This window comes from Lolium perenne, chromosome 6, assembly GCF_019359855.2.
Source record: "Lolium perenne isolate Kyuss_39 chromosome 6, Kyuss_2.0, whole genome shotgun sequence".
NCBI classification, from domain to species: domain Eukaryota; kingdom Viridiplantae; phylum Streptophyta; class Magnoliopsida; order Poales; family Poaceae; genus Lolium; species Lolium perenne.
In genome coordinates, this window is record NC_067249.2 from 251,705,187 (window position 1) to 251,719,484 (window position 14,298).

General features: G+C 42.0%; 1 long non-coding RNA gene across 2 annotated transcripts; it reads right to left on the minus strand.

Annotated features, from left to right (window-relative positions):
* Window positions 1-10,052: 10,052 nt before the first annotated feature.
* Window positions 10,053-14,010, minus strand: LOC127305155 (uncharacterized). 2 transcript variants are annotated; one of them, XR_011746174.1, is made up of 8 exons: window positions 13,468-14,010; window positions 13,256-13,382; window positions 13,086-13,122; window positions 12,872-12,909; window positions 12,654-12,741; window positions 12,089-12,548; window positions 11,861-11,983; window positions 10,053-10,604 (listed from the first exon to the last, which is right to left on the minus strand). It is a non-coding gene; the product is annotated as an uncharacterized lncRNA (long non-coding RNA). The 2 variants fall into 2 exon arrangements; XR_011746173.1 differs by having other exon boundaries at window positions 11,861-12,548.
* Window positions 14,011-14,298: the final 288 nt, after the last annotated feature.

Below are 14,298 nucleotides of genomic sequence, written 5' to 3' on the forward strand. Positions count from 1 at the left end.
AAGGCTCCTGCCGGTTGCCACAATACAATAATGATCATCTCATACATAGTCATCATCACATTATGGCCATATCACATCACCAAACCCTGCAAAAACAAGTTAGACGTTCTCTAATTTGGTTTGCATATTTTACGTGGTTTAGGGTTTTCGAGTAAGATCCAATCTACCTACGAACATGAACCACAACGGTGATACTAGTGTTGTCAATAGAAGAGTAAATTGAATCTTCACTATAGTAGGAGAGACAAACACCCGCAAAGCCACTTATGCAATACAAGTTGCATGTCGAGCGTGGAGCAAATCTCATGAACGCGGTCATGTAAAGTTAGCCCGAGCCGCTTCATCCCACTATGCCACAAAGATGCAAAGTACTCAACTAAAGATAACAAAAGCATCAACGCCCACAAACCATTGTGTTCTACTCGTGCAACCATCTATGCATAGACACGGCTCTGATACCACTGTAGGATAACGTTGCATAGAAAACAAAAAATTTCCTACCGCGAACACGAAATCCAAGCCAAGATGCAATCTAGAAGACGGTAGCAACGAGGGGATTATCGAGTCTCACCCTTGAAGAGATTCCAAAGCCTACAAGAGGAGGCTCTTGTTGCTGCGGTAGACGTTCACTTGCCGCTTGTAAAAGCGCGTAGAAGATCTTGATCACGATCGGTTCCGGCGCCACGAACGGGCAGCACCTCCGTACTCGGTCACACGTTCGGTTGTTGATGAAGACGACGTCCACCTCCCCGTTCCAGCGGGCAGCGGAAGTAGTAGCTCCTCTTGAATCCGACAGCACGACGGCGTGGTGTCGGTGGTGGTGGAGAAGTCCGGCGGAGCTTCGCTAAGCTACGCGGGAGATATGGAGGAGAGTGGGGCGGCTAGGGTTTGGGAGGGGGTGGCCGGCCACTTCAAGGGGGGCGGCCAGCTTGTGGTCTTGGGGTGGCCGGCCCCCTCCCTTGGCCCCTCATTATATAGGTGGATTCCCAAGAGTTGGTCTCCAAGTCTTCGAATAAGACCCGAACCAAAAACTTCCCATAAGAAGGGGAAACCTAGCCAAGCTAGGACTCCCACCAAAGGTGGGATTTCCACCTCCCATATGGGGGTGTGGCCGGCCCCCTAAGGGGGAGTCCACTTGGGACTCCTCCCCCACTAGGGTTGGCCGGCCATGGAGGTGGAGTCCCATGTGGACTCCACCTTCCTTGGTGGTTTCTTCCGGATTTTTCTAGAACCTTCTAGAACCTTCCATAGAACCTTCCGCGACATTTTAATTCACATAAAATGACATCCTATATATGAATCTTATTCTCCGACCATTCCGAACTCCTCGTGATGTCCGGGATCTCATCCGGGACTCCGAACAAATATTCGAACTCCATTCCATATTCAATTTCTACCATTTCAACATCCAACTTTAAGTGTGTCACCCTACGGTTCGTGAACTATGCGGACATGGTTGAGTACTCACTCCGACCAATAACCAATAGCGGGATCTGGAGATCCATAATGGCTCCCACATATTCAACGATGACTTTAGTGATCGAATGAACCATTCACATATAATACCAATTCCCTTTGTCACGCGATATTTTACTTGTCCGAGGTTTGATCTTCGGTATCACTTTATACCTTGTTCAACCTCGTCTCTGACAAGTACTCTTTACTCGTACCGTGGTATGTGGTCTCTTATGAACTTATTCATATGCTTGCAAGACATTAGACGACATTCCACCGAGAGGGCCCAGAGTATATCTATCCGTCATCGGGATGGACAAATCCCACTGTTGATCCATATGCTTCAACTCATACTTTCCGGATACTTAATCCCACCTTTATAGCCACCCATTTACGCAGTGGTGTTTGGTGTAATCAAAGTACCTTTCCGGTATAAGTGATTTATATGATCTCATGGTCATAAGGACTAGGTAACTATGTATCGAAAGCTTATAGCAAATAACTTAATGACGAGATCTTATGCTACGCTTAATTGGGTGTGTCCATTACATCATTCATATAATGATATAACCTTGTTATTAATAACATCCAATATTCATGATTATGAAACTAATCATCCATTAATCAACAAGCTAGTTTAAGAGGCATACTAGGGACTTCTTGTTTGTCTACATATCACACATGTACTAATGTTTCGGTTAATACAATTATAGCATGATATATAAACATTTATCATAAACATAAAGATATAAATAATAACCACTTTATTATTGCCTCTAGGGCATATCTCCTTCAGTCAATATATAGGCGAAGGGGCAAGGTCGATGGACGCCCGAGGGCCCCACACCATACCTAGGCACGACCAGGGGGTGGGCCGTGCCTAGGGGGTGTGGCCGCCTCCTGGCTCTTCTCTGTCTCCCCTTTGGACTCCGTCTTCGTGACAGAAAATAGGAACTTCGGCTTTTGTTTCGTCCAATTCCGAGAATATTTTCTGTACAACTTTTCTGAAATACAAACAGTAGAAAACATGAACTGGCATTGTGGCATCTTGTAATAGGTTAGTTCCCAAAAATGCATAAAAATGCCACAAAGTATAAACAAAACATATAACAATTGGTGTAAAACAAGCATGGAGCATCAAAAATTATAGATACGTTTGCGACGTATCAGGGTGACACTCAGCCATGTCCGCACGCTAAAGAACATCCACAGCATAGTGTCGTTGAAACAAAAATAAACCGTCGGAGGGTTTGCTCGCAACAATGCCAAGGATGGAGTGAAGTTGTCGAAGATAAGTGATAGCAAACTAACTGTGAAGCCTGTCAAGATGGCACTGCAGAAACATAGTTGGGGATGCGGTGACAATAATGTCGTCAATGTAGAGAAGAGAGTAAGCTGTGCCATGGATAGAGCGGAGCCCAAACAAGGAGGTGCCACCGTGGTGACAAAACTCGATGTGGCAACATATGCAGCAAACTCTTTGTACTAGGCACGCGGAGCTTGCTTCAAACAGTAGAAGGATTCGTGAACATGACCAACATGATCAGGTCGTGTCGCATCAACAAATTAAGGTGGCTTCTGCCTCAAAAAGGGTGCCACTGAGGAAGGCGTTCTTGACGTCGAGCTGGCTAGTTGGCTAGGATCTGGAGATAGATATGGAGAACGAGGCAAATTATGGTCGGCTTAACAAAAGGATTGTATGTCTCGTCATAGTCTATGCCGGGGTACTGCGAGTATCCCGGACTAGCCATCGCGTCTTGTAGCTAGCAAGAATACCATCCGAGTGCTATTTGTGCCAAAAAAAATTCCACTTCCCGCTTATGACTTTGGCACGATGTGGTCGAGGCACAAGAGACCCTAGGTGTTTTTGATGTTGTCGTTGAAGGCCTGGTGGTCATCCACCTTAGCCACAAGCCATCGTGGTTTCAACATCTCCTAGTGGAACATGGTCAGAATGATGGGGATAGCGGTATCGAGAGCTAAAAGATTCAGCTGATCGATGGGACAAAATTGATGGCCAAAGCGGTTTGTCGAGGGTGGCGGTGGAGGAAACTAAACAAGCGATATGGTAGGAGCACGAGGCGGGCGCGATACATACGCGGTGTCCTTCCCTATTGTGGCATAGAAACGATGAGCGGTAGCCTGTGAGGCGTCGACAGCATGGCAGTAGTGGCCTGCCGTGGGCTGCCAATGGTAGGGCCAGTTGGGGCAGCTCACGGGGGTGCCGGTAAGTTTCCGACGAGGAAGTCGAGGTGCCGGGGTGGGGCCTAAGCCAGTGTAGTCAGTGATGTTGGAAGCCGAAAAGGAAATACAGTCTTACTGAAAACCACATGTTGTGAGATTAGTATTTTTCCAGTAGACGAATCGTAGCAACGATAACCACGGTGGTTGGATGTATATCTAAGGAAGACAAAGGCTATCAAAGAAGCATTGAGCTTGTGTTTCGTTGTGAAAAAATTACGGTAACATAGGCAGCCAAAGATCCTAAGCATGTCATACGGAGGAGGAAGACCACGACGACGACTGTAGGGTATAAGCGAGTTGATGGATTTGCCAGGACGCCTATTAAGGAGAAACACTACGGTGGCACACTAGTAGAAAACAGGCTTTCGTTCTGAGCACCCCAGAGCATTAGTCCCGGTCGCATTACAAACCGGGACTAATGTGAGTATTAGTCCCGGTTCGAATGGCTAGGACGCCAAAAAGTTTTAGTCCCGATTTATAACGGAACTTTTAGTTCCGGTTTGTAACACCAACCGGGGCTAAAGGGGTTGCGACGGGATGCCTCTTGTGCGAAAACCTTTCGTCCTGGCTGGTGTTACAAACCGGGACTAAAGGTTAAAGGCTTTCTAGGGCTTGTTTTGCTCCCCATGCACCCCACCCCATGTGGATCGCCTTTTTTTAGCTTTGTAAAATACAAAGAAAATGATAGAAAATTCAAAAAATAATTTTTTGAGATTTATGTCTGTTATTGCAAAAAAATATTTATTCTCGATAAAATGGCAATATCTTTTGCATACGACATCGAAAAAAATGTATAACCTACCACATCCGAATTCAATCGGGTTTACAAGGTTAGCCAATTTTTAGATTCTCAAGGTTCCAAAGGGAAATATGAAAGCAGGAAAATTTTAGTTTTTGCTAGAAATTCGGGATTTTTTTTTTAAAATTAAAATTAATAATTGCATTCTCGATAAAGATTATTATTACTTAATCATTGATGTTTATTTAAAAAATATGAAAAATTTCAGATTGTCAAACTGCTAAAGGGAAATATGCAAGTTTACAAGTTTTAGGTTTTGAAAAAAAAATTAAAAATTGTTGTTATTTATTTTTCTAAGATTATTTTTTACATAATTGCTTTTGTTTATTAAAATAATTATTTGGAATTCAAACAATACATAAATTAAACATCGTGACCAACAGGTTAATAGGATTGGTACGATACTAGTATCAATAACATGCGCACAAAGCACTTGGAAGCGGGACGGAAGGAAGTGAGAAGTCAAGCATGCTAGTGGTGGAGCAGTATGAGGATAGGCGACCGAGCGAGAAATTTGACCACAAATGAGCAATTTGATATGAGATTAAGTGTAGTTAGAGAAACTAATCAAAATAACTGAAATAGTAGAAATTCTGAAAAAATAGAAAATTAGAGGAAGTGGAAAAAAATAGAAGAAAATTTGAAAAAAATAGCCGTCACTGCCTTTAGCCCGGTTGGTGTTAGAAACCAGGACTAAGGGTTCTTCGTCCTGGCGCGCGTCCACAGCCCACGTGGAGGCCATTTAGTTCCGGTTCGCAGCACAACCAGGACTAAAAGGGGAGAGGGGCCTTTAGTTCCAATTACGCAGTTTCGGTTGCAAAATCGGGACTAAAGGCTCTTACAAACTGGGACTAAATCACCATATTCTTCTAGTGGCAAGAGCTTTAGCCCAAAATTGCTTGGATGAGCATAGTGTCATTGATGGTACGTTGCATGCTCTTCCTTACCATTTTTGTTGGGAGAGTGCACGCAGCATAAGACCCCAGGTAGCCCCCTTTTTGAACGGTTTAGAGACAGAATTTTGAATTTTGGGCTGCATAAAAAGACATATCTAACATCCAAAGTAGTGAATAGTGCAAACTTTTAAACCTCTAAAATTTGTCAGATTTTCAGTTTTTATTGATTCTAGATATAAGGTATTTTGGGGTCTAGATTTCGTATGCTTGTAGAGCACATCATTATCTACATCTTGAAAAAAATTGTATTTAAAAAAACTTCGAAGTGTTATTTTCAAGTGTTTGTTAAAAAACAGCCAGCTGTAGCCCTAGCTCTGAAGTGATTATTTCTACATGCATAGAGTACGGTGGTGCCTATGGTTGACACTACAGGAATGGACGCATACGCCGACGGCCAGCTGCCCTCGGCGTAGCCACGTCTGGCCCTCGGCGTAGGCTACGCCGACGGCAGCCCTCGGCGTATGGCGTCGGCGTTTAGGTCCCTCGGCATAGACAATATTGCCGTCGGCGTAGCCCGGCCCTCGGCGTAGCGTGCTACGCCGACGGTAAAACCGTCGGCACACAAATTTTACAAATTTGAAATTTCTTTTTTTCTAAAAAAAAGTTCAAAAAAAAATTCGAAAAAAAATAAAAAAATTCATATGCCGACGGCAAAGCCCTCGGCATAGAGTTTTAATTTTTTTTTAAATTAATTTTTTTACACCATTTTTTTTTCTTTTTTCCCTTTTTTTACTTGTTTATCTTTCACCCATACACTTTTAACTCTAATTACACTTAATCTTAGGTCAAATTACAATCATGGCTAAACTTTCCAGTCGGTCACCCATCCTCACACTACTCCAACCTCAGCACGCTTAACTTCTTGGTTCCATTCGGATGAGCTTCCCTTAAAGAGTTGACACCTTTCTGATAATAATAGCCTATCAACCCTATTAACCCTTGGACCGTGATGTCACAACTTATTATTTTTGAATTCCAAACAATTACTTAAGTAAACAATAATGAATATATAAGTAACAATGATTAAGAATATTGAATTTAAATAACAATAAAATGATTTTATTTTTTGGTCTTTTTTCTATTTAATATGGAACAATTAATATCTTTAAATCGGAAAATCGAAATTCCACAAATAATATGTCTAAATCGATCAGAAAAATGAGAGGAATCTAAATATAACATCCATATCATCATTTGAACCTAAAAATTAGAGAAATCCAAATATGACGTCCAATTTGCCATGTGGCCAAAACGGCCCCCTCGGGAGATGCGAAATGGCCGTATCGGGCGGGCTGGTGCACCGTTCGCCAACACGCTAGACGGATAAAAATTAGCACATAAAGTGATGTGTTATAGACCTAAAAACATTTTTTTCGGAATTTATTGAGCGATGGAAAGTGCACCCCTAGTTCAAATTCGGTCACTTTCCAGCGGATTCGGCGGGACACCGCAGGAAGCCGTAGGGATTCCCAGATAGCTAGCGCGTACATATGGCATGTGATATATGGTGCGGAGGCGGTGTCCTACCACTACGCGGAGGTCTCGCATAATACTAAAATGTGTCCCATGTAGCTACTTCACAAAAAAAAAACCATTTTGGCACCCCGAAAATGAAAAAACCATCACCCATAGGTCGGATTGGAAATCCGCTCCCGGAGCCTTGCTTCCCATCCCAGGGACCACGCACGTGCCAAATATGGCCTCGTTCCGACAAACTATGTGGTGTCACGGGCCGTTTCCTACTCATTTGCCCTAAAAGCCATAGAACTCCGGACGTGATAGCCTTGTTTGTGAAGGGTTTTCCAAAATAATTGCCGTATCCCAATTCCGACTTTTGGAGTGGTTACTAGGACACATAAAATAACGCCATGCGGCTCCGCGGGATTTTCTGACTTCGTCTAAATTGCCATTTGGCCAAAACGGGCCCCCACGGAGATGCGGTATGGCCGTACCGGGCGCGTTAGTGCCCCCGTTTACCATCGCTCTAAACGGAAAAAAATCGCACATAAAGTGATATGTCATAGACCTAAAAACATTTTTCCCGGAATTTATTGAGCGACGGAAAGTGTATCCCTCACTTTCCAGCGGATTCGGCGGTACATCGCAGGAAGCCGCATGGATTCCCAGATAGCTAGAGCGTACATATGGCATGTGATATATGGTGCGGAGGCGATGTCCTACCACTACGCAGAGGTCTCGCGTAATATTAAAATGCGTCCCATGTAGCTGCTTCACAAAAAAAACCGTTTTGGCACCCTGAAAATGAAAAAACCATCACCCATGGGTCGGATTGGAAATCCGCTCCCGGGGCCTTGCTTCCCATCCCAGGGACCACGCATGTGCCAAATATGGCCTTGTTCCGACAAACTATGTGGTGTCACGGGCCATTTCCTACTCATTTGCCCTAAAAGCCATAGAACTCCGGACGTGATAGCCCTGTTTGTGAAGGGTTTTCCAAAATAATTGGCGTATCCCAATTCCATCTTTTGGAGTGGTTACTAGGACACATAAAATGATGTCATGCGGCTCCGCAAGATTTTTTGACTTCATTTAAATTGCCATCTGGCTAAAACGGGAACCTGAGGACATATAAGAAAGTGATTGAATTGTTTCTACATTAACATGGTATTGTACATGATTCAAATATGCATGATTTTGACATAAACGGATAGATGAAGTTTTTCTAAACATTTTGATACCTCATACGCATTTTTCTGACAACATATGAATTAGTTATGATTTTTACAAAATTAGAAAAATTTGAAAAATGGCACGCCGAGGGTGGCCGTCGGCGTAGCCCTGTCTACGCCTAGGGCCAAAGATATGCCGAGGGCTGCCCTCGGCGTAGACCTCGCTACGCCGACGGCCGCGCTACGTCGAGGGTCGGATGAAGAGGCTGGCCAGGCCAGGCCATACGCCAAGGGCCCCGACTTTTGGCCGTCGGCGTATAAAAGGTCCTCGGCGTATCGCGCCATTCCTGTAGTGACCAACTTACTGTTTTCCGGGCATGATCCACACACTGACACACCATCGGCATGATCCACACCTTTCGGTAAAGTACAGAACTAGACATACTTATTAAAACTTGTACATAGATATATTCTCAAGTTGATCGATCCGGCTCATACGTACATATCCTTGAGCATATAAGCCTCAGAAGGTGGAGTACGTAGTTCGAGCCACGCTGCTAATTAAACTGGATCTACTTTATATACATCACTAGGAGGCATAGGCGCGGCGGCACGCCGCGCCCGTGGTAGTAGAAAAAATAGAAAGTGGGAGATGAAATTTAGAGGGAGATCTAATTTGCTTCGAAAAATGCATAAAAAAAGAAATGGAATAAGGGGGGAAAGGAAATAGGTGAACCAAAAAAATGGAGAGGAAAAAAGGGAGCTAACAAAAGAGAAAATTAACATAAAAAGAAGAAACAAAGAAAAGAAAATATGCATAAGTTCGTCGGTGGAAACTTGCCTCGCTGATCGAGTGAATCTAAGAGCTATCACCAGCGCAGAGCGACTTGATTTCTCGGGAGGAACAACCAGAAGAGGAGCAACACGAAAACATCGATGAGTGGAAGAATTGTGTGAACTTAGGCTGAAGGACAAATAGGGTCTCACAGAAGCCAGTTCTGAATTGCTAGAGACTGCATTAAAGTTAGATGTAAACCATGACAATAAGCGATGGTAGATACACATCTCAAGTAAGTATATTACATAAAAGAAAAATCTGAAGAGAGCAATTCTAATACTCCTTTTGATCCATGATAAGTGACAACGATAATTACTATAGATCTGACGAATCACCTTATTCTGTATGCTAGTCCAATAGTGATGATAGATTGAATTGGTTAACAAACAGTGTTGATGGGCTGGGCCGATTTAGTATTCAAGACGGTCGAAGATATTTTTTTCATCAGCATTTTCCTTGTTCTAAAAAAAAACAGCATTTTTCTATTTTTGTTACGTGTATATTTTCTAAGGATGCTCCATACCTACTCGGCTACTCCCTTTTCATTATAACTATATTTGATTGAGACAGTGAAAAGAAAGAGAAGAAGGAGAAATTGTCTAAAGAGAGAAATCGGGATAAGATAGACCGCAGAGACGAAGGGAAGGAGTTCTATTTCAGTGATGAGTCACTGTGGCCGGTCGAGATCTAGTTTTCTGGGGTAGAAGGTAGACTCCAGAGAAGAAAAGGGGAAGCTTCATTCTGTACACATACACGGCGATGGGGCTCTACCGCCGGTCAATATCCAGCGGTCTAGAAGCAGGGTTGCTGCAAATGAGCCCCTAGACGAAGAGGAGTTGCTCAGGAGCAGGCACCTGCAGCGGGTAGAGAACAATGGGAGGCAAATAGAATTGATCTGCTGCAACTGGTAGGTTCCTCTTCATTGAGTTACTAAAATCTAATTTTCTTTACAGCTGCTAGCTAGCTCCATAAACCAGGTCCAAATTATTTTTCTAGTGGTAAATAAAAAAATCTTATGATGTTCTGAATTTTAGGTTCAGTTTGCGTAATACAGTGAATTTTGTTCTTTGCGCTCATATGAATAAGGTGAAACTGAAAAGACAAAGCAAAGAATTAAACACACAGTGAGCTATAGTGAACTGATTCCAATGATTGGAAGTAGTATAAAGACAGATGGGAGAAAGGATGATAGTCTTCAGTATGCTGACTACAGCTAAACAAAGAGCACACAAAAGGAACTATCTTGAATAGTATAACATAGAGCAAACTGGAAACAAAAAAACATACATAATGTTGCAGTAGGATGATCTAAGATAAATAAGATGTGTCTGCGACCGCATCAATTTCTGCGGGAAGCTTGAGCGTTGAATATCTGCAGCTGACATCTGTAGATATCTGAAGCCGATTCCCTCAGTGTAGATATCTGCAGCGAATCGAGTATTCAGTGTTCGTTCTGCGGGAACTGCTATCTTCAAGTTATCTCATGGAATTCTGTATTTCTCCAAGAAAGAAATTTACATAGTATGAGATGGTGAAGAATCTGCTGGTAATGTTACTATCTGAGTATTTTCTTGATTAAGTCCATCCAACTCCTCAAAAAAATTCAAAAGATGCACTCAGGAAGCATCAAGTCTAGGCCATTCAAACTGATGTGTGTTGCATTTAGCGTGTCCACCAAACACCTAGTGCATCAGCAGTTCGAAGATAATCTAACATATATTTCAAGAAAACAAAACACAAAAAAGTGTCTAGTTCCTCCTAGACACGGTTTCATTTTTTTATATATATATATTTCAAGAAAACAAAATACAAACGATTAGATGCAATTTTAGATGCTTTATTGCAGTGCGAGGTAAAATCTTAAAGCCATGAGATGATATAGAGCAATAATCCGTGAAAAGAGTCTGGTAGAAATGGAAAGGAACTCTGAGAAATCATAAGCCTCAATCTATGAGCAGCAAAGATATATCCTGGGTTTCAGCATAAATAAATCCATACCCAGTGCCGTGCAGCAATAAGTGAGTTAAATAAAGAGGCAGCATGCAAATGTGTGTTGGGTATATAGAGGCAGCATGCAAATGTGAGTTAAATAAAGTGCCCTTCAGCAATAAGTGAGTTAAATAAAGAGCCTCACGAGCACGATCAAATCCAATTCACACAAATTTCTAAATCTTCGTACTCCTAGATGCAACTGCGTGAAGGATCTTCCATTCATCATCCCACTGGCAGACATCCTTGACCAAAGTTGTCTGCATTGCCGTTATGACCTAGACACAACTATCCGCTGCAGTACAGGGATACATATGCGCAGGAGAGGCAGTCAGAACAAATGGCCATCCAAGAGGATGAGAAAAATGGTCATCCAAGAGGAACCGTCCAAGGGATTTCTAAATAGATCATATAGTGTTTATTTTACTCTTTTTTACGACATATTCATTTCATAAGATCCAAATGTGTAGGAATCATTAGAATACGACAATATGGAAGTTTGTAGACTTGGAACCTCTTAATCCTACACTAATAGTATCTTTAAGATCCAGCACCAAATTAAATGGTGTTTCATTACCCCACACAAAAACAATTGAAATATGAGTTATTGGATTCTAAGAAATTATATTTGGTGAAGATATTTGTCTTCACATATTTCTAACTGTGTGAATCAAGGATGAAACTTCTATCAGAAAATTTAAAAGGTTCAAATCCTACAGTACACTTTTGAGGCAAATACGCCGTGCATGTGGTTTCCACCCAAAACTAAATAGTAGAAGTATAGACGAAGAATTCAATATTCTAAATTAGAAACCACGTAATTAAAAGCATGTGCTCCTCATGCGTCTCATATTCCCTATCTACAGTTCGGAGGTAGCACGGACTGACCGACATATGTATAATTCAGAACTCTAGAAAAGGTCCTATTTCCATACTTAATTTAGCTGACCTTGCATATCTTCAAGGCAGCGCAGAATTAAGTCAGTATGCTCCACGCTATCTTCTCTTAGTTCTTCTCTCGTTGTTTCTTTTCTGTCTAATCACCATCACTATTGCTATTTCCAGTTAGCATCTATTAACCATGAAATTCACGTATAAGAATTAGTACAGATGTTGGATTTTCTGAAAAATAACATTCACATCCAGGAATATGCCGCAGATGCATTATAGACATCACCTGAACATATATGCTTGCACATACCATGCAAAGAGAAACACGGTCATTTGACAATACATTTAGAGCAGATATTTTTCAGTAATTTAGTCTGCAAAGAAAGTGGAGATCAATAAGCAGAAGAAAAAATATATCTAACTAACTGAAAACTTCCGTCTGAATACAGCTCAATAAGCTGGTCAATAAGTTGATTCAGTTCATAGTGTTGAACAAAAGGATTTACCCTGAGGCGTTCTAGCGATCCTCAGGATAGGTCAGAGATCACAAAAAATGAAAATACACAATCAGACACCGAACATAATCTAGAAAAGGTCTTATTTCCATACTTAATTTAGCTGACCTTGCATATCTTCAGGGCAGCGCAGAATTAAGTCAGTATGCTCCACGCTATCTTCTCTTAGTTCTTCTCTCGTTGTTTCTTTTCTGTCTAATCACCATCACTATTTCTATTTCCAGTTAGCATCTATTAACCATGAAATTCACGTATAAGAATTAGTGGACATGTTGGATTTTCTGAGAAATAACATTGACATGAAGGAATATGCCGCAGATGCATTATAGACATCACCTGAACATATATGCTTGCACATACCATGCAAAGAGAAACATGGTCATTTGACAGTACGTTTAGAGCAGATATTTTTCAGTAATTTAGTCTGCAAAGAAAGTGAGACAATAAAATGAAGAAAAAATATATCTAACTAACTGAAAACTTCAGTCTGAATAAAGCTCAATAAGCTGGTCAATAAGTTGATTCAGTTCATAATGTTGAACAAAAGGATTTACCCTGGGCCGTTCTAGCGATCCTCGGGACAGGTCAAGATCTACAAAAAATGAAAATATAGAGCAGATATTTTTCAGTAATTTAGTCTGCAAAGAAAGTGAGACAATAAGCTGAAGAAAAAATATATCTAACTAACTGAAAACTTCAGTCTGAATAAAGCTCAATAAGCTGGTCAATAAGTTGATTCAGTTCATAATGTTGAACAAAAGGATTTACCATGGGCCGTTTTAGCGATCCTCGGGACAGGTCAGATCTACAAAAAATGAAAATACACAATGAGTCACCGAAACAGAATCACCAACAATTGTAACAATTAACATTAAAAGAAGGAGAAAATGATGCCATCAATCAGGTCGGCCCTCCTTTCACCAAAATTAATTGCGCACCTCGGAGCATCCATGACAACGAAAAGTTTGGTAACAGTACAATCCCCAATAGAATGAGCGCGAAGGGAAACGGTGGGACGCACTGGAAGAAGAACATAAGAAGCAGAACGTGCACTCATAGGATCACCTAGAGGAAGAACATACTATAAGGTCTGGACAACGACATGGTGAAACCATAAGCAATGAAAACGAAATAAGAAGCAACGAATCACCTTCACTTGTCCTAGCCAGCATCGCGCACCTTGTCGTCAAGCCCACACATACTTTCGTTGTGGTCATCTCGCTCGCCGCCTTTGTCCTGTAGAAGAGCTAGTCGCTCGCCGTCTTTGCGGCAGAAAGGATCCGGGGGCAAGAAAGAATGGTGGTGTGGTGCGCATCTGGGGGTGGAGGTGGGGGCGGGTGGAGACGGGGATTCAGTTCCTAGACTCCATGGTGGATCGAGATAATTCTTTGTACAGCGGTGGGGCGGTTCTTTCTAGAGATTTCTACGGGAGATAGAAAAAAACAGGGAAGTAACAACCAGGCGTGGACCAGCTGGCAACGTGGAAAGAGAGAGAAACTGGTAAGCAACCGGGAAACCAAAGATCCTAAATATTAGGAGAGCCTACACCAGCCGGTAATCCCACAATAGGAAGGCTCAAAAATTAATCGCCAGAAAAAGAAAAATAGGCTGCTGGATCTGATCAATCGAGAAAACGGATAGCTGTCACATAACTATACGCTAATAAATCACAATCTACAGTAGCCAAACTGCTGAGGGACACGGTAAATTGTTCAACTTTTATATAGGTTATACTGAGTTTTTTTTTAGATAAAAGGCACTCAAGTGCTCAACTTTGAATTAACAAAGCTACCAACGACGAGAACGATATAAAGTGCTGAACCCAGCTTACAGAATGACACCACACACCCACACGAACTACCGAAGAAGCTACAACCGGAAGCGCGGCCAACAAGCTTCGCCAAAGCGCCTACGAGACTCGGAGAAGAGCTGAAGTCTACAGTGTCGGACCGGAGCTCACTCGAAAGCGAGCCATTTTCAC